At 45.0% G+C, this 20805-nt stretch overlaps 1 long non-coding RNA gene across 1 annotated transcript in view; it reads left to right on the top strand.

Annotated features, from left to right (window-relative positions):
- The window catches only part of LOC147703650 (uncharacterized), a 1357299-nt gene that overhangs the window by 61032 nt on the left and 1275462 nt on the right, over nucleotides 1-20805 (top strand). The window lies entirely within an intron of this gene.

The following is a 20805-nucleotide window of genomic DNA, read 5'->3' as shown; positions in this document are numbered from 1 at the left end:
CAGTAGCACTTGGTGCATATAGGGGTGGTGAACTCAGTAAGTGGGACATTAAAGGGTCCTTCTCTGATGTCCCTTTTGAACCTTGTCCTTCATGTGGCAACATTGGGTAGCATTTATCTACTGCTAACTTCTTGCTTCTGAGCATTTGTTCACTCTCTTGCTCTTCCTCATTATCCCAGTATGCAACAGTAGCTTGTACCATTGACATACCTCTTTTATTTTTCTTCGCTAATTTCATTTCTTTCTGTTTGGCTTCTTTGCGCCATAGGCGAAAAGAGTCAAACATCGCCGGCCGGTCTTTCTTCTTAAAAAGTTTAACCTCTAGATTATCTAGTATTTCTGTATCAAAGCTACCATATTGGGGCCTTTTAAAACACCATCCTTTCTGGTGTATCTTATCCACACTTCATTATACGTGATAGGGCCTACTCCGTGCTTCACATAGAGTTCATATGTTGGAGTTCCAATCGGAGGAACCGGACACGAATCCTCTAATCGGGAGTCCTTACTACAACCAAGACAAAACAAGTTTCCAAGTCTGCTAAGACCAGGCATCTTTGCTCACTAGTCTAGCTTCAAACTTCAAAGGATTATCGAATACGATATTTTCGTGAATACACGAATCCCTTGGTTTTGGCGCTTGCAAGTTCCAAACAAGATGTATCTCAAGGATACCAAAACTAAGAATCAGACTGAGGACTGGGAGATGCTCCACTTATACTTAACTGAAGTATTGATGATCGATGACGTCACTAGAAGACTCGTCTATCGTTTCGCTCTACCAAGGATCACTGGGTCCAAAACAGGGCGATAGTCAGGGCAGCAGTCCTTCGTAGCCGTCGGGACGCGGGGAACCTCGCAGCAAAGACCTTCGGAACCACGTCGACATACAGGGGTCGCTGAAGTGGCTGGCCGTCCTCTGGAATTTTCACACGAAGCTCCTCACGAACATCTGGCTTGGACCGTCGCCGCTTGATACCGCCCCGAGTTGGGCGCCAACTGAGGTGCCGGGTTTTTAGGAACCCAGTGGTGCCAGGGGAAAACTCCCAAAGACCTCTTGAGTTCTTCCTGTTCTGGACCACAGAAACACAGAGTCTTCTAGGTGAAGTCAAAGATCGAGTTCTATTGGCTGCAACCAAGTAACAAGCGTCCTAGAAGTACAACAGCACGGTTTGTAGATTCTCAGGAGACTGTTCGTTTTTACAGAACCAGCCTTCTCCTTTTATACAAAAATAACAGCTGCAGGCAAGAATTCTTTAGTTTTACAATACGGTCATATACATATTTCCAAAATACTAAAAAAGCAAAGTCATGATGGCTAGCCCGTGATTTCGTATGTCCAGTTTGTGACAGATGACCCAGCCCGGCCCAGAACTACCATCAGATATCGATGGAACCCCCAATAAAATCGGGCACCTCCTCATCGTAAAACTAGCTATAAACAAGAATACAGGGACAGGTGTGTGTATGATAAAGCATGGTTTGTATGCAGTGAATGGTTTATGACATGTTGTGCCTTGATGCTATCTCACTCGGCCACTGGGCGAGGAACCGCCCGAACAGGTTTGGCTGGAGGCAGTGGAGTCAGCTCGGCCAGGTCATGGGGAAGTCAGCTAAGGTGGACGTGTCTTTTCAGATCAAACTCGGCCTCAATCAATTGACTATATAAGGGCAAGCCACAAGATGGATGCCGTTCACAAAATGGAACCCGAGGGTTCGAGACGGAAACCATGATTTAAGGGTGATAGCATCACTCAATCACGACGCAAATACATTGGGATAATGTCCTAATCATTACCGGTCTGCCGACACCAAATTTGTCATGGTACGATGATATTTTGTGACACGAGTGTTAGGCCTCGGTACCACATTATAGCAGGGTCCAGAATTTTCAGAACCACATAAGCAAGGGTTGATTACACGACCTTGCCCTAGCTGAGTGATCAGCCAGTTGTGTCTATTTGAGTGGCCAGCCAGGGTTGGCATAATACATGCTGCAGCCCCTGGTAGGCCTTGGTTACACCTATGCCCTGAGTACCTAGGGTACACTTCTACAGGGGCTGACAAGGTGAACCAACTCCCAATTGTGGATGTACCTAGAGTACATGGTGTAGTAAGTAATAATTCCTTTATTTAGATATAAAACATATCTTTAAAAGATTTCCCAAATCACATTATGTACAATTTTGTGAATAAAAAGTAATAAAAAGAGTAGAAAAAGTAAAATATGGTCGTAAGCATGCTTGTTAAAACATTTCAATTTGTGGATTGGCCCTCCCCATCGTTACAAGTTCTGTTAAAATACATATTCAGTCTAGACAGTGAGCAATGAGGCCTTTGCAGTGTCCATTTTATCTAGATTGCGATATGCTTGCTGAATAAATTTGGCCAACTTTATATTTAAGACAATGTTATCTAAAGACAAAGCAGCAATAATGGCATGCCTACAAGTCCGAACTCCCAACCTGTTCCATTCTGGCCTAAGCAGACACCTGCTTTGAGAATTGAATGAAGGACAGATACAGAGCACATGCAAGATTGTTTCTGCAAGATTGTTTCTGTTGCTAACCCACATCCTCTACATGTTGTGTCCTCCTTCTTGCGACACCAGGTGGGTAGGTTTTGGAGAAAGCGCCAATCTCCCATTCTTAGGGCAATCAGGCAACGCTTTAAATAGAGTGAAAATGTCGTGGAGAGGTAGGCGGCAGGGGTTAATCGTTTGTAGGAGTTGACTACTGCCCAGGCGTGACTACGTTTCTTGACAAGAGCTTCATCTGAAGCCAGAGATTTCAGTCTTACACATTTTTTAATTGTATTTTTAAAGACAGTCTGACTGGGGTTAAGAGCCCAAAGGTCGGCAGCTGACATTTGATGGATATAGTCATTCAAAAGGCAGCCGAATGGTCTCCCTGGATTAATCTCATTAATTTCTTTCCAGACTGGAGATTCTAGAGTACCTGGTTTGGACTGTCTTAATTTATGACAAAGCTTTAGATAGGTACCAACATTAGAGGCTTCATAGTTGGTTAATCCCAGCTCTAATCTGATCTGGGCCGGGGAAGCGGTACTCGGCAAATGAAGTACCTTTTTATAGATTTTAGTTGTGTGTTTATTTAGGACAGTGTTCATTTTGCCTTTAAAGATCTCTATGCCATATGAAAGAGTAGGCCCGATCTTTGCTCTAAGGACTTCTAATAAAGGGAAAAGGGTTGAACCTGAAAGTTTCTTCGATAGCTTGGCCAAGGATACCACTAGGGCCGTGGCTTTAGCTGCGATCACATTGCTCTGCTTTGTAAAGCTGCCCATTGAGTCCAAATGGACACCTAAATATTTATATGATTGGCCAATTGAAAGACTAGTTTTATTGATTGACCAGCCACCACCACTGTAATGTTTCTTACCGAATGGAACTATCAGGGTTTCTTCCATGTTAATTTCTAATTGATTGCCAATTGTGTATTGCGATAGTGCATCAAGGAGCCTTTGTAACCCTACTCTAGTGAGGCTAAACAGGGCCAAGTCATCAGCATGTAAAAGATTACATAATGCCATACCTCCTATTTTGGGGGGATGACTATTTACCTTATCTAGTGTGCTTGACAGATCGGCTATAAATAGGTTAAAGAGAAGGGGGGCCAGGACCATCCCTGCTTGACACCACGTGTGGTCATGATTTTTCGCGAGAGATGCGAGCCGGACCCTAGCTTCACTCGAACCCAAGTGTCAGAATAAAGTTGAATGATTGGGTTCAGGATTTTATTTGGCATTCCCCACTGGCTCAGTTTTTTCCAGAGAGCCGCCCTAGGCACTCTGTCAAATGCTGCTTTGAAATCGACAAAGCAGCAAAAGGCCATCCTGTGTGTTGATAAAGCTTTGTCAATGATAGTGGAAACTGCCAGTAAGTTTGTCATAGTTCCTGAATTGGCAACAAACCCTGTTTGATTCAGAGGAATCAGATCATGGTCCTTTACCCATTGCCTGAGGTCCTCCAAGTTGAGCCCTGCATAATGTTTCGCATCTATATCCAGTAGGGCGATTAGTCTGTAGTTATTCGGCGTGGCTCGTGATCCAGCTTTGTGAATGGGATGAATTATTGCACCCCGCCATGAGTCCGGGATTGTCAATGTCCTCAAGCTGTGGTTAAAGAGATTTAGTAACACCGTGGACCAGAAAGGAATGTCCGATATAAATAACCTCTGTGGCAGGCCATTCGGGCCTGGTGCTCCATCTAGTCTCCCTTTTGTCACTGCTTTGGCAACTCGTACTTCGGTTAGTACATATACTGGGGTAAGCCCCCGTGTTGTGTAGAAGGAAGTATTCAGTGATACGCCGGCGCCAATGCCGTATGCCCTGAATGATCTGGTGCAATCATGGTGATCTTGTGCCTGAAAATGATCTGTTAAGTATGATACCCATTCTGGTTCCTGGATATTCGCTGAGCCAAAGTTTGTTAGGTTCAGGTTGGTGCGGTTGACAAGGGACCAGAATTTCCTTGAGTTTTTTTGCTTGCTTTCCCACACTAATTTTACCCAGTATTGGTTTTCCTGAACCTGTTTCTCTTGGGAGACTGCCCTTCTAAGTGCTCTTTGGGTGTGATGATATGTGACAAAAAAAGCACTGTTCCCCGGAAATTTTTAGAGAAACCTCAATGCATTGTTCCTCGTTCTCTTTAATGATTTTATGACGGTAGAGGTTGCTGCCCCTACTGATGGAGAGCGGTTTGATCCCTACGCAGTCGCTGGGTAAGAGCTTATCAGATGAAGGCACTACTGCGACCATTTCCGTGTCGGGTTAACATCTTGATCAAGACTACCTGTTGTAGCAGGGTTTCCGTTCTCCCACAGAACTGTGCATAGAGATCTAGAACCTCAGTGAGTTAGGATGATCCAAAACTCATCTCAGTGTCAGAAATCCCCTTACCTAGCTAGCTACAGTGTCTCATGGATCATTATGGAATGATCCATGTCTTAGACAAACCAGAACATGATCTTTAGAATACCTCAGGAATCGTGGAACACATGAACACTCTTTCGTTATATAATCATTTCAAACCAAAACTGAGAGTCAAAGAACACAAGTGCAAGTTTGAAATATTTATTATTCAATGCAAAGTTCTCAAACGCAGTATCTTGTATAATACCAAAATGCAGATTATAAAAATCAGAGTCAGCAGCATAGTCACTAATCCATAGTAAGCAAAAGGTGCTAGCATGTTATAATGCAAATTCTATAGAAATCTATATCACCTATATTTCGCGCACCCTATCTAGCATATTATTTTATATATATGAAGGTCTCATTCGGGCTTTAGCAGGGCGGCCCCATACCTCTCAATGTCAGTAGGAGCAGATCACATCAACAGCTACCAGCTCTCTTCATGCGCAGCACCAAGTGTCTGCGTTCATTCCGTGTAACTCTATCTTAAACCCGCGTAGAGCCCAAAATGTTGGCATCAACATTATTTGTGTTATGTCTAATGTGGTGCGAGGATCAGGCCTCCCAGCAACCTTGTGTTAGGTTAATCTTAGAGTGTGCAGCTCTCAGTGTGCAGACAGTTGTACCAAGTGTACCAGGCGAAGCTGATAGCATAGAAATAACATATTATTCTCAAATAAACCACCTCACCGCTTCTAGGGTGAAAGCTACAACAACAAGTATGTGTCGTGTGCAAAACTGAAGCCGAAGGCAAACCGGCTGTTTAAACATGTAATACACTCATGCTAACTTAACGCAATATATGTAATGAAGTATCCATATGACACCCCCCCATTGGTCCGAGCACCGTCAAACATAAGGGAAAAGGCAATACTAAATCAGACACAACAATTGAAAGCAAAGTTCAATAATCTTGAGCTAAAATAAGCTAAAAATATGTATGAATGAATATGTATGAATGCCTACAGTGGCCTCAAATCTAAAAATAAAAACAAAACTTTTGAACCAAAAGTCATCCGCCAGGTCTCAAAAATATGAAACGTAGGACCAGGTCTCATCAATTCAAATGTTTGTAAGAGAAAAAACAAGGCACTTATCCGATTTCCAAAGTCATGTGCCACATTGACGTTATCCCCAGCGACATCACATGATTGTACTCTCCATCAGCTGAACATAGTCCATCCCTCCAATTCAGCGAGGGGAAAGTCATATTTCACAACAAAGCATTCCTCCCAGGCATCTCACGATTGGAAAGTATATGCAAAGAAAGTTGCCACAGCCTCCAGCATGAAATCACTGCCATCATCCGAAAATAGTTCAGCAATCCAATTTAGCAATGGGAAAGAACATACGTGCTCCTCCAGCATCGGATCCTCCTGTAACGTCAGAGGACAACTCGGTGGGTTCACCAGATCGCTGTGTGTCAGAAAGGCATCCGCCGCTGCAGAGATCTCCCATTGGCCCAGAACTCCATTTATCGCTGCCAAGGCCATAACTCTCTCGCCAGAACAGATCAGCTCGTGAGCCACCACGGGACGCATTAGCTGATCAAAATCGACGTCAGGAGCAGTCCTCAAGCATAGGCACAAATCAATGGCCCAATCGAACTCGCAGCTCAGGCAGTGAAACACAGGTTGGACACACGTGAAGTCGGTGAACCGAAATGACAATCTATAGGCCGTGCTTAATGCTGCAAGCGGCAATGTTCCATAGTAATTGAGCATCCGATTACGGCACAGTGTCAGGAGGCGTTGAACGGCGTCTTGCGCAGGATGGGCATCCATGTTTTATGAAGAAAAACACCAACAGAATGCCTGCGGCTACAGCCAGCAACACAGGTAGTCCACCAAACAAACTCGAAAAAATAGTGTGGAAAAACGTGGGAATGATACCAAAAACTTTTTCAAACGTAGTCACGAGGCCACTGCTTACTAATTTAAAAAAATGTGCAAGCCCAGTCGTTGAAGAAGCGTTAAAAATCTGGTGCACCAGCTCACAGAAATGAAACGGCAAATCAGTATTTAAAAGCGCCTGCACCTCTGTGCGGGTGTTAGCTATGTGAAGGACATAAGTTTCCCGGGCCGAACTCAGGGTCACTTGTTTTTGAGACAAAAGGGCCCTTATTCTGCTTAAACCATTGAATTTTGCTTCCAAGGTTGGAATCCGTGGCCAGATGGAGACATCTGAAGACCCATGCGTGGGTGGGTATAGAACATTCTTGCAGCACACCACACGCTCTGATACAGTTACCACATAAGCCACACCAATTAATAAACCACAACATAATTCGTTGTTTAAAAGTAAATAACTACCATTAGCTAATAATGTGAATGTGGGAACCACTGCTGGAACTGGCGTGCCTTTTAAAACACATGCTAAATTTGGGCGGTCCTGATTACAAGAACCGTGTAACTGAATGTGTCTGCATATTAATGAATGGTCAGGTGACTGTGTGCATTCCTCACCATTAAGATTCACTTCTTTTCCATCCTTCAGACATTTGTATGTGTATGGTAATGACCATGCCTCGTGTAGGAATGCATTGCCTAGTGGTTCATATCGTCCTATAGCAATATACCGCATACAGTTAGTAAATTTATATAAAGGAAATGGTAATGTAATTAAACCATGAATAAGCCACGTGGCAGTAGTGGTTTCAGCAACAGAGAAAGGCAAGGATTCTAGCTTCTCAATATGTAACATAGAAAATGATGCATCACGCATTGAAAGCATGCGCTGTTTATCAGTAAGATTAAAAGGGGCGAAAAGGGATGAAACGTTCAATGAGTTCCAGGGAACTCGACCAGCCTTAATTGTCTGTAGAGTCCAGGCAAACTGCATTACAGAACGCAATTGATTTTGACCATGGTATAACGTGGACACTTCATCATGTACAATATCAACAACAGAAGAAACAATATTATCCAATGTGTAAATCCTGGAAGAAAGCATGTTAATACTGTTATCGACTACTGCTAGCACTTTTTCCAAATTTGCTTGATCAATCGCTCTCAGGCGATTAGCTGCCTCAACCTGTGAAAATTTCCACATTTCATTGTATACAGCATAAAGAAAGCGTTTAGATCTACCCCTAGTCGGGCCTTTTATAAAATCATTTAGCTCTATATTCTCATTCAACTGGGACAGATGCAGTTTAACTGCAGCCAAAGTGGAATGTTGTAACCAGTTCTGACACAATTTGCCTACTGAATAAGTAGTAACAGTGTGATCTGTTTCAAACCTGGGATCTGGCCTGATGTGCGTAAAACCTTCAGACAAACCCAAAAACCTACGTTGGCAAGCATCAGAGCTTCTTTGCCACAAAAGCCACCCCTCCGGATCAAAACGGGAAATATTAAAGGAGGAATTCTGCAAAAGTGCTCGTATCCCACTGATGGATATTGTAGTGAAATTACTCCAACCAGAATATTCCTCCAAGTCAGGGATAGTAGGGGTATTTAATTTTTTAGATGTAGCCAATCCAAAACATGTTGTTTGGGAAATAGTAGAATTTAAAAACAACATGTGATTCGGGATGAGACATGCACGATGCAAAGCCTCAGTGCCTTGTACCTGCCAATCTTTGGTACCCCAAACCGATTTAAGGTCAATAGCATCCTTCCATAACTCATAGCCATCCACAGATAACCCTTCTAAAAAGGACTTTGAATACAGCAATTTTGTATCAGTAAGTCTAACTTTTGGCATGAATTTCTGGTTCACTTTAAAATAAAACGACTCAGGATTTGATTGATTAAAATCTGTAAAATAAGAGTATTTTCCCAGAAATGTACTTGAGCTCCCCTGTAAGGGAGTAGGGCAATGTTCCCACTGAGTGTAATTCACAGGAACCCTCCTGGAACTTGTCTTGTGTAAGAAATGATTTCCATAATGTTGATAACAAAACAAATCACCATAATTGACAGAATCTAAGTACAAATCTTCAGCATCAAAGGCCGCATAATATTTCAAATCAGAGAACAATGCTTCCACGGCCTGAAGATCCCAATCATCAGAACGAATATTTTGCTTAATCACATCTCCCATGTTTACTCTAAGCACATTAGGAACATTAATAACTTCTGTGGGGCCATGTATCTGAAACCTAACCGCATCCCACACAATCCCATCAAGGACTGGCCAAGCAGTAATCTCTACTGAATGTAAGTCTCTCTTTAGTCTGTGTACTGAATGTGAGGAGGAAAGAGGGGCCAATGTTCCATTAAGGTACCGAATTCCTGTTCTTTCTTTCACATAATGGCCATCGATCATTCGGAAAAAATAAAACACAAAACCAATTGACATAAAAAGATAAAATAAAAATAGTATCAGCCAAATGTATGTCCAAGGTGGAATTAAAAAATGTTTTTTAAACAACGTGGCATATTTTGTAATAGTCGATGGTTTTTTCGAAAGTTCTGAATCAGAGTCAAAAGAGAATCTGGATTGGTTAGCCAAACGAGCTTGTAAATCGGACATAGATAAATCAGCAGGATCTGCATAGGTCACCTCATCAATGTTAGTAACAGGAATAGTATTTAATAAAGGACTGGATATGGCAGGCATCTCGAGGGACACCTCCTGATCTGCACCAGATGTAATAGCCAGCACAGAGTGCCTCACCATGGAAGGACAGGATACAGCCGGTGTCATGCTATGAAGAATCGGCCACCCTGTGTGTCTTGACATTGTCAATAGAAATAAATCTGTTTTCTTTACGACCTGGAAGTGGTGGTAAAATGACTGTTCTTGTGCCCTTCACTCCAAGAACCCGAACTGGTGCACGATATGAGGGACCAAACTCTTTCTTGTTATCGATCTTCTCTCGAACCAGTTCTCCAACTTGGGGTAGCCAGCCAACTACCGGGATCTGCAACGCATCATCCGACGTGGAGGGCAAGTGTTCCTTTGCAAGACTGTCTCTGGTCTTTTGTAGATCCTGTAAAACATTGCAATGTTCATCTACGTCAAAGGCCGCGGCCTGGGCCTGGCAGTCCGCACCATCAAGGTCAGGTACGTACATCTTGATACCAAAGAGCATTTCGTATGGGGTCCGCCCACCCAGAGACCTTCTAGGGAGATTAGTAAGCGCACGCTGCACGCCATAGAGGTGGGTCAGCCAGTTTCTACCAGTGCCTATAACACGGGCTGTCAAAGATTGCTTTAAGTCGCGGTTCATTCTTTCTACTACAGAATTGCCCTCAGGCCTGTAGGGACTTGAAAACTTCACCTGTACTCCCAACGAAACCATAGCATCCTTGTACGCCTTAGAGGCGAAAGCCGGACCCTGGTCCGAATGGAAAGTACCACAAGCAAAGATTCCCACAAAGACACGCAAATCCTTAATGACAGTTCGCGAATCAGCGCTTCGATGCGGCCATACCCATACAAAGCGTGTGCATGAGTCAACTGCTACTAAGATGTATTTATACGCAGTATCAGAAGAAAAAGGACCGCAGTGATCCAAATAAACACAACCAAGTGGTTTATTAGAGATGTACAACTGTGTCTGAGGCGGACGCGCAGCAGTAGAAGGCTTGATCTGCTGACAAATGTCACACATAAGGACATAATCGCGCGTCTGTTTGTACAGTCCCCGCCACCAGAACCTCTGTTGTAGCTGAGATACAGTGGCTGAGACGCCCGCATGCGCAGACGCCACACCTTCATGAGCCGCTGTAATCAGAGAAGCTCTGCGATCCGAGTTGGGAACTAGACGCTCTCCAACTTCAGGAATTTTCACATAAGGAACCTTATCGGGACTTAAGTGGTATGTGTACTTCGAAGGGAACCCCGCAGGATATTTACCTCCCTTCTCCGTGGCAGCAACAGCCGCCAAGATGTCATCATCTATTTTGTTTTTGGACCTCGTGACTGCTGCAACTAAGTATTTTGATACCGCTGACTTCGCTGCTTCATCAGCAAGCGAGTTGCCAACAGCGTGGACCCCCACGCGCTGGTGGCCGAGAGTATGAATCACAAACACGAGCGGCAGTTTCTCTTTAAGTTCCGCCACTCGGACCCAGATCATTTTATGTTTTATTGTGCTACCCTTGGAATCACGAAAATCATTCTGAATCCAAAAGAACAAGTTCTCATTGTAAGACTGGACACAGTAGTAAGAATCACTTACGATTAAAGTCGTCACACAAGGATCAGCGTACTCCAATGCGAGCATAAGAGCACGAAGCTCTGCTAATTGTGTGGTGCAGTCCCCTAGCGTTTACGTGTGCACAACACTGGACTTGAACTCATCGTTCACCATGGCACCGACCACAATGGCGCAAGCGGAAACGTAGGCGTGTTTAGAGCCATGCGCAACCTGCGCCGAACCATCCGTGTAAATGATACAATGGAAATCCTCCAACGGCCGCATTGCTAAAGGAGCAGGATGAACAAATTCATACTGTAAATACTCCTGCGACCGTAAAGCGGCGTCAAAAATAAACGTGACATCCTGAGATGTCAAGGATGTAGCCCACTGAATCCACCGAGGGTGCAAAGCTTTAGAATTCGGTACACTGGCTTTCGTGACCGCCTCCAAGGCTGGACACGGGGTGACAACCAACATGCGCTTTCCCTGCGACAGGGCACGTTCCTTAAGAATTGCCATCTGCACAGCCGTTAAAACTTTCTCCACAGTGGAAAAACGCAGTTCAGCCGAAGTGTATAAGTGTGACTTGTAAGCATTAGGTACAGTATCCCCTTCATTAAAAGTCAGGTACGTGAAACCCACCGTCCCAGGGATAATTCTTATCACCAGGTTGGTCTGGTTATCACGAGTCTGTAAGTAGTCAGAAGCGAGCATATCAGCCTGCAAGGACTGCAGAATGGCTGAATGCTCAGGCAGCCAGCATGATTTGGAAAAAGATGGTTGTACCAAGGCATATAAAGGCTTGATACGCTGGGCATATTCCGGAATGTATGTCCTCCCGAAATTTAAAAAACCCAGTAAAGACTGTAATTTTTTCAGCGTTGTCGGAGAGCGCAACTGCGCGCACTTCTCCAGGAACTGAGGAGCCAATCCCTTTCCTTCATGGTTAAGTTCATAACCTAGAAACAACACTGTGTACTCCGCAATGTGTGATTTTGCAAAGTTAAACTTGTAACCCATGTTTGCAAAGTTACAAATTATGCTGTTTACACGACACAGATGCACCCAAAGTTCGTCGTCTGTGAGATAAATGTCATCCACATACGAACATGCAACTGGATCGAAACTCTCTAAAAGAGAGACTATTCGGGCGGAAAACACTCCAGGACTATTTTTATATCCCATTGGGAGTCGTTTAAACATTTTTTGTACGCCGCCGCATGTAAAACTGGTCCATTGGGAACTTAGACCATCTAATCTATGTGCATAAAAACCATTGGAAATGTCAAGCGTGGTTTTGAACCGTTTACGCTCAAGACTATTCACTAGGGCAGAGCCGTGAGTATTCTGTACTGCACAGTTACGGCAATGCGAGTTCAAATGCCGGTAATCCAAAACCAGACGATATGAGCCGTCCGGCTTGTTAACAGTAAAAAGGGGATTATTCATTGGTGACACACACGTTTCAATTACACCTTGATATTCCAATTGTTCAAGGATAGCCGCGACCGAAGCTTTAGCTTCACGCCGTATGGGATACTGGGGTTGTGGCTGTGGCTGTGACCGTAAAGGAATCTCATGGCTAGGGGACAATTTATCCCAGCCACACTGATTTCGGTACACAGCCGGCGCAAGCGCCAGAGCCCACTCTTCTGCAAAATGCAGCGCTTCCACTCTCGATACAGTGTGCGCGAAACTGGGGAGGATTACCTCCTCCCCTCGCGGAGCTGCGAGAACAAAAGGTGGGGGCCAGTCAGCCTCCGAAAGCAAAATGTCATACGTATCCGAAAGATTCTCCCAAAATACCCCTTTTACAGTTCGCTGCATGTCACCTTCAATTAACAGGACAATTTCAAAAAGTCTTTCAGGGGGAGCAACATGTGTATCAGCTGTTTCAATCACAATAAAAGTCTCAGTCGCTGTCACCTTCAACAGTGGACGGAGGGCCTCTCTCACTATGGTAATCTCCGCCGCGCTGTCCAGCAAGGTCAGAGCCCACGTCAGATTCCGAAGCCGCGTTCTCACTATCTGGGGCATATCGATGCGCCGTTAAGGCTGCGACTTTCTTCTTGTCAAACTGCAGTCTCTTTGGCGTAGAGTCGTCCCGCTGATCCCCTTCACTTCGCGTGCGGGGCTGGCCACGTCCTTGCTGGCCACCCCTGCCCCTGCCGCCCCCTCCACCACCGGTTGACGGAGCCGATGAGTCCTGAAAGGAACGAGGAGAGCGTTGGTCAGATGCCTGATATCTGTCAGGCGATTTAATCGTAGCGCGATCGCGCAATTCATAAACTCGATCCGACTGCGCAGGTTGTGAAGGCGCCGGACTAGAAACCTGTGTCTGTTGTTGTTGTTGCTTACCCTGATTCTGCTTTTTAGGCCAATTTTGTTTTTTGGACTTTGGCTGTCCACCTGTTTCCGAAGACTGTCCCTGGGGCTGCTTCTTCTCCTTTTCAGGAAAAGCCTTTAAACCCTTAGAAGTGCGGCCAACCATTTTATAAGCCGCCACAATTATCCTTGCCAACTGACGGGGTTTCTCGGCTTCGGGAATTAACGCCAGAGCATTGGCCACCTGAAAGTTCACTGCATCCCCCTTGACATTCGCAAGGATAAGACCGCAAACTGTCTCAAACGAGCCGCTCAGGCGCATACCCAATTCAACCGCCGACTCCGGTCCGTGATCGTCTTGTACACGTTTAAGGACCGCAGACAGGTTAGACACAGACGGGGTGCCATAGCACCTCGAGTAAACCGCTGCGAAAGTCTTACCCCATGTTTCACAGTCAGCAAGTTCAGGGGCTAAATCCTTCGGTAAACTAAGCGTAAGAATCCGGTGTTTTTCACCCGGAGTCGTATTAGGAAACACAGCCTCCAGCTGGTCGAATTTCTCGGCAAGCCAGTAAGGAAAATCATCCTTATTCTCTGGCTTTCTGCCCATTACGGAATTCACCAAGACAGGACTGATTTTCAAACCAGCCTGTTCCGCTCGAAGCTGCGCACCTGCGGGGGCTGCGCCATGAATATTACGACCAATGTAATGAACAAGCGCTCTAATCACGTCAACTGCGACATCATGAAGACGCCGCAGATCACCCACATTACAAGTGGCGCGATTAGGATGAGGAGTAAATCCACCCAAGGCGGGCCAGTTTGTGCCCGGAATGGACAACGGACCTAACCTCGGAGCCGTTAAAGAATGGGGTAGGACGCCACCAAACCAAACTCCGTGCTGCCAAACATCTATAGGTACTTCCAGTGCCCTGTACGGAGCATAAGCCGCCGGAACAGCCGAGGCAGTGTATGAATGGTAGACACCCGAATTAGCGTCTACTTCCGGAAATGTCACCCAGGAATAAAACAATTCGTACGGGTACGCATGTTCCGCACTCACCACTAGAACCACAGCCAAACCTTCCGCAGGGACATTATATGCCCGCAAGTGGTCGCGAACCGCGACGCGGCTATGCTGCGCTATGTCCACGGCCATGTTAGCACAGGAAGTGAAAAAAGACAAAGAACACTTTGTAGCACAACTGGGTAGTAATTCAAAGAAACCGTTTACAGAAGAATTCAAGCTTGAAAAGACCTATTCCAAAAATAGGTAGGTTTTCCGACACCACCGTTTACCGGAAACGGGAATGAAGGTGTCAAGGTATGAATGATATACTACTCGAGTGTCATGAAATAAGGCCAACCAATCCGTTGGGCGCCATGTAGCAGGGTTTCCGTTCTCCCACAGAACTGTGCATAGAGATCTAGAACCTCAGTGAGTTAGGATGATCCAAAACTCATCTCAGTGTCAGAAATCCCCTTACCTAGCTAGCTACAGTGTCTCATGGATCATTATGGAATGATCCATGTCTTAGACAAACCAGAACATGATCTTTAGAATACCTCAGGAATCGTGGAACACATGAACATTCTTTCGTTATATAATCATTTCAAACCAAAACTGAGAGTCAAAGAACACAAGTGCAAGTTTGAAATATTTATTATTCAATGCAAAGTTCTCAAACGCAGTATCTTGTATAATACCAAAATGCAGATTATAAAAATCAGAGTCAGCAGCATAGTCACTAATCCATAGTAAGCAAAAGGTGCTAGCATGTTATAATGCAAATTCTATAGAAATCTATATCACCTATATTTCGCGCACCCTATCTAGCATATTATTTTATATATATGAAGGTCTCATTCGGGCTTTAGCAGGGCGGCCCATACCTCTCAATGTCAGTAGGAGCAGATCACATCAACAGCTACCAGCTCTCTTCATGCGCAGCACCAAGTGTCTGCGTTCATTCCGTGTAACTCTATCTTAAACCCGCGTAGAGCCCAAAATGTTGGCATCAACATTATTTGTGTTATGTCTAATGTGGTGCGAGGATCAGGCCTCCCAGCAACCTTGTGTTAGGTTAATCTTAGAGTGTGCAGCTCTCAGTGTGCAGACAGTTGTACCAAGTGTACCAGGCGAAGCTGATAGCATAGAAATAACATATTATTCTCAAATAAACCACCTCACCGCTTCTAGGGTGAAAGCTACAACAACAAGTATGTGTCGTGTGCAAAACTGAAGCCGAAGGCAAACCGGCTGTTTAAACATGTAATACACTCATGCTAACTTAACGCAATATATGTAATGAAGTATCCATATGACACTGTTGTAAAATCCTTGCTTGCTTTTAAAACACTCAGACTTTTGGCTTCACTCCATTTGAGGCGCTTTAGGTTTTCAGAGTGAATTCTCTTATAGGTTATAGGAGCCGTTTTATCAAATTCTGGGTTTGTGATGAAGGTGGTGACCTGGGGCCTGTGATCGCTTTCAGATTGTGGGTGGGTGCAAAAACTGTTCAAATTAAATAGTAGTTCTGTGTTGCAGATCGTAAAATCTAAGTAAGATTTTTTTCTTCCATTCGACCAGGTCCAGTTTGGAGGTGAATCGCTAGTTGACCTTCCATTCACTACCAGGTAGCCTGCGTTGTAGAATCTCATCACAGAGAGCTCACCTACTATATTTGGGGCTTGCATCGGAGGTTTAGATTGAGTCATAGCCTCAATGATGTTAGTCAGGTCGGGCCCTTCCATGTCTGCTGCATTCCCCTGAAATAGATTTGTGTTGAAATCTCCAGTGACAATACGGTCCGAGTTGGGGTATTCAGTGGCGATGTCATTCAAGATTTCACAGAGTCGGACCAGATGGTCTTTTTTTGTACGGGTACTGGGGTTAATAAACACGTTTACAAGGAAGAGCATACGCTGCCTCCTCCATGGGTTAATTTTAACCCCTAGTAACCAGTCTTCTTTGAAATGAAATTGATTAAATGCACCTTTTAAATTATTTGAGATGTATATGGACAAACCGCCTTTGGGATGACCAAAGCGGCTGTCCCTGAGTGCTGATTTCCAAAATTCGATGTATCCTTCTGTGGGGTGGCCCTCTGTCGCCCAGGTTTCCTGTAGGGCGATTGCTGCATGTTTGCACAGGAAGGCCATAGTGTCATCATTTGAAATTTTTTGATGGAGTCCGTTAATGTTCCATGAACACAATGAGAACCGCCCTTGCTTATTATCTTTTTTATGCTGTGGGTCCGCCGCTGAGAGGGGTTTTCCAGAGGGATTGTGTATTTCTACGATTGTTTCACCCACAAGCGGTCAATTTAAGTGTTTTGAAGACAGGATTGCTGGCAGCCACCCCCAGCTATGGTTTGGTTCTGCATTGTCTCCGGCTTTTTCGGGGCCTTTAGATTCGACGTCAGACCCTGAGGCATTTTTTAAGAGTGAGTATTGTCTCGCACGTTCAGTTGTTTTAGTTGTTGCCAGATGACTGGGTGAAGTCGGTCTGGTTAACAGGGAAATAGGATACCCAGGCGTTTAATAAGGGTACACTCTGATTCCCCAGTTCCGCAGAATAGACTTCTGTTCAAGAAAAGCTCCTACCCAGCTGGGCGATGAAAAAGTCGCCACAGGCACCTCAGAGGGTTGGTTACCTCGAGGGGGAAGGAATTCGATGGATTCTATGTTGTTCGTGGCCAGTCCTTTTAGTCCCGGAATTCCTTCTGCTAGTTTTAACAGATTGGATCTGTTAAGAATGTCATGCCGCCCTTTAGATTTATATTCAGGGGCCAATAGAATCTGATGACGCGATGGGTCGTTGTTGATTGACTCCGGAACACATGTGGACTTAATGTTGGAATTTTCGACTATCCTATCTGGTTTGATTTCGTGTAACTGTTGTGACAGTCGTTGCTAAGCCCTCTTCAAATGTGGGCTGTGACTGGTCAGGGTTATAGGATCGTTACAAATAGTTTTGGAGTAATTGAGTCTTGATGTCGCATTTTCCTTTCCAGGAGAAATAAGAGCCATCGGTGGCCTGGGTTTTTCTGACGTCGTCTTAGGCCCGGTTTTACTTGCCTTCTCTGAACCCACCCTTGTATTTTCTGTGTGGGTACTGCCCTAAACTGTTTCTGGGGCCATAGTTTGTTTGCTTTGGTCCTGTGGGCTCCTCACTGGTTCTTGGGTAAGTTTTTCTAGGGTGACTCGGTTGAGGTTTGTCCTTTGCTCTGCAGCACTGGTTCTGTTGGGAGATTTTTTATTTTCAGCTTTTTTTAAAATGGGAAAAACTTCCTGATGGGCCATGTTGGAGTTTGCCCTAAGTTTATTTCTGGCTTTGCGCTGACGTTTGCTCTCTCTCTTACTGCGTGGTGGGAGAGGCCCTAGGGGGGCCGCCACTGTTAACGCGGTCTGAGGAGCAGGGCTATTTATTCGCCCAGGCTCAAGTTGATCAAGCCTGGTTGTAAGCCCAGTTGGTGACAATGGAGGACTGTTTTCAACCATCAGATTTGGTTGTAGTTGAGCGCTATGAGGCTGTCCGTTCAGCTTCGTTGAGCCGGTGGTTGTTCCTGTGTTTGGCACCTCTCCTTCATTTGTATTTGTGTTCTGCTTAACCGGAACCTCAGTGGGTTTTTGATGTTCTCGCTGTGAAGGGGAAGGCGGTTTAGTAAAGACGTTTCCTCCCCTCAACAACTTGACTTTCTTTATGACAGTGGTTAGGCATTCTAGGAGCAGAGAAAGAGAGTCTATAATTGGGGAACAGCACCAAGTTGATTGGGCAAGTTTCGTAGAGGTGCGCCCTTAAAATTAAAGAATTGAGATTGTCTAGTTTGCTGTCGATCCCAGACGTAAATAGTGTCAGGGTGTTTAGTAGGTCAACCTGCACCTCCAGTTTTATCGAATGATAATTAAGTGCATTAACTGTTTGCTGAAGGGTCTGTAGAAGTTGTGGCCAAGCACTGGTCGCAGTGTTTTCTTCAGTGTTTAGTTTTTCGTTTGGGATAGAACTGGACCTGGGGGAACTTTGAGTAGTCTTGAAAAAAAGAGACAAAACTGATCATTCTGGGCAGGCGGTACTGGCTGGTTTTGCGATATGTCCTTTGTGTGTCCGGGTGGCGAAAATAACATGTTGAGCTGATGGTGCTGTTGAGGATATTGTTATTTGTGGAGTTGAGGATTGTTGACTGTTATTAAAATGCTCTGGGTTGGCTTGGCCATGAATTTGCGCCATCGTTGTTTGCTGAAAAGAGGCCGCAGGAGGCTTGTTCGGGGTTGAGGTACCGGGTTTTTATGGACCCGGCGGTGCCAGGGAGAACACCCAAAGACCTCGAGTCCTTCCTGTTTCGGACCACAGAAACACAGAGTCTTCTAGGTGATGTCAAGGATCGTATTTATTGGCTGCAACCAGTAACAGATATCCTAAAAGTACAACAGCATGAAGCGCATGTATGTTCTCAGGAGACTGCTCGTTTTTACAGAACCAGTCTTCTCTCTTTATACTAAATGATGTGCTTCAGGCAAAACATTCCTTGTTTTACGGTCAACCATACAAATATTTATATTACAAAGAAAAAGCAGAGTCATGATGACAAGCCCACATTTCAGTTTGTCCAGTTCGTGATAGATTACCCGGCAAGGCCCAGAACTTTCATCAGATATCGACGGACCCCTAATAAAATCGGGCACCTCCTCCTTGTAAAACAGGCCATAAAGAAGAAACAGGGACAGGTGTGTGTGTGATAAAACATAGCTTGTATGCGATGAACGGTTTATGACATGTTAAGCCTTGATACTAATCTTGCTCGGCCACTGGGAAAGGAACTGCCCGAACAGGTTTGGCTTGAGGCAGTGGAGTCAGCTCGCCCAGGTCACAGAGGAGTCAGCAAAGGTGAACGTGTCCTTTGGATCAAATACGGCCTTAGTTATTTGACTATGTAAGGGCAATCACAAAATGGCTGCCGCTCACAAAATGGAACCCAAGGGTTCAAGACAAAAACTATGGTTTCAGGGTGATTTCGTCCCTTGATCAAGATGCAAATGCTTAGGTATAGTATCCCAGTCATTACCGGTCTGCCAATACCAAAATCGTCATGATACGATGATATTTCTGACACTAGTGTAGCAGGGTCCAGAATTTTCAGTACCACAGCCCTCCTTTTGCCCTTATATAGGCAATAACCTATACTCATGCTAATCTGAGTCCAGGTCTATATTCATAAAGTCATTGAGATGCTGCTGTAACATCATCCTATTACTTAGTTCGTCCCTTGATACAGGTTTCCTTACACATGATGTAGCACAGAGGCCACATATTGCAGGAGCACACTGCACACACAGACAGAACAGAAAAAGGATGGCTAGGATCATCCCAATGACTATCAGAATCTTCCATCCCCAGGCAGATATCAGTTCCCAGAACCACCCCATCAAGGACCAGTCCCCTTTATCCACATGAATGGATTCGGAGATTTTATGCAGTTTGGAGATGGCCTGGTATACTGTCGGAGCGTTATCTGGGTTGAAGATGCAGCAACTGGATTGGATCACTTTACATACCCCACCTCGGTCTGCAAGTATGACGTCTAGGGCAACCCTGTTCTGAAGAGTCATAAGGCGGTCCGACTGGAGCTCCGCAGTCAAGTTACTGAGGGCACCAGCCGTTTCGATCACGGTGGATTCAACTACCCTCGTCAATTGGCAAATGTTCCTGCTGTTCACCATAGGCCCCCAAAACGGCAGAAAACCTTCTGCGAAATCCCCAAACTCCTGTTCCGCAGTGTCGTCTTCACTCACAACACCTCTAACTGTCCTTGTCCTATGGTAATCTGCCGCGGCCGTGTAGGTGGGTGGCAACAGGAACGAGATAAAACATGTGCCCGAAAAGTCAGGGGGCAGCCATGTGTAGGCTCTATCATGGCAGATGAAATAGGTGTCCCTAGCTGCCAGGAATGAAGGGGAAGTCTGAGATGCGAAAACATATGTCCCAGTGCAGACACTTCTCCCTAACTGAGCTCTGGGATTTTTGCCATTTCCCTGCAGACATAGGTGACCCTGATGGGGTACTATCCAAATTGGGGAGGATCTCTTTGCTCGCTGGTTCTCACTCACAGTGACTCTGTACCCTGTTATGTTCCATCTATCATAAGCCTGCAACTCATCTCTCGGAACCATTGTATACGAATCAATGTTCCTGCTCATATTCCTTATTGCCACTACTAATGCTTTGTTGCTCAGGCCACTTCTCGTGGAACGTGCGGGATATGGTTCGATGGCGTATATGAACATGGTTTGGAATGCCCACAAAGAACCATTGTAGCTGAACGGTAAGACCAAGTACGGGATACCCTTATCCGTCATGTGTGGCATGAGGCCACACACCCAACAATTAGTTGTGTTAACTACTAGCTGGTGTTGGTGCAGGAGCTGAACAAAGGAATTATTGATAAATTCGG

Source organism: Lissotriton vulgaris, chromosome 7, assembly GCF_964263255.1.
Source record: "Lissotriton vulgaris chromosome 7, aLisVul1.2, whole genome shotgun sequence".
NCBI classification, from domain to species: domain Eukaryota; kingdom Metazoa; phylum Chordata; class Amphibia; order Caudata; family Salamandridae; genus Lissotriton; species Lissotriton vulgaris.
Note: the sequence above shows the minus strand (reverse complement) of the source record. Positions and strands in the feature narration are given on the sequence as shown.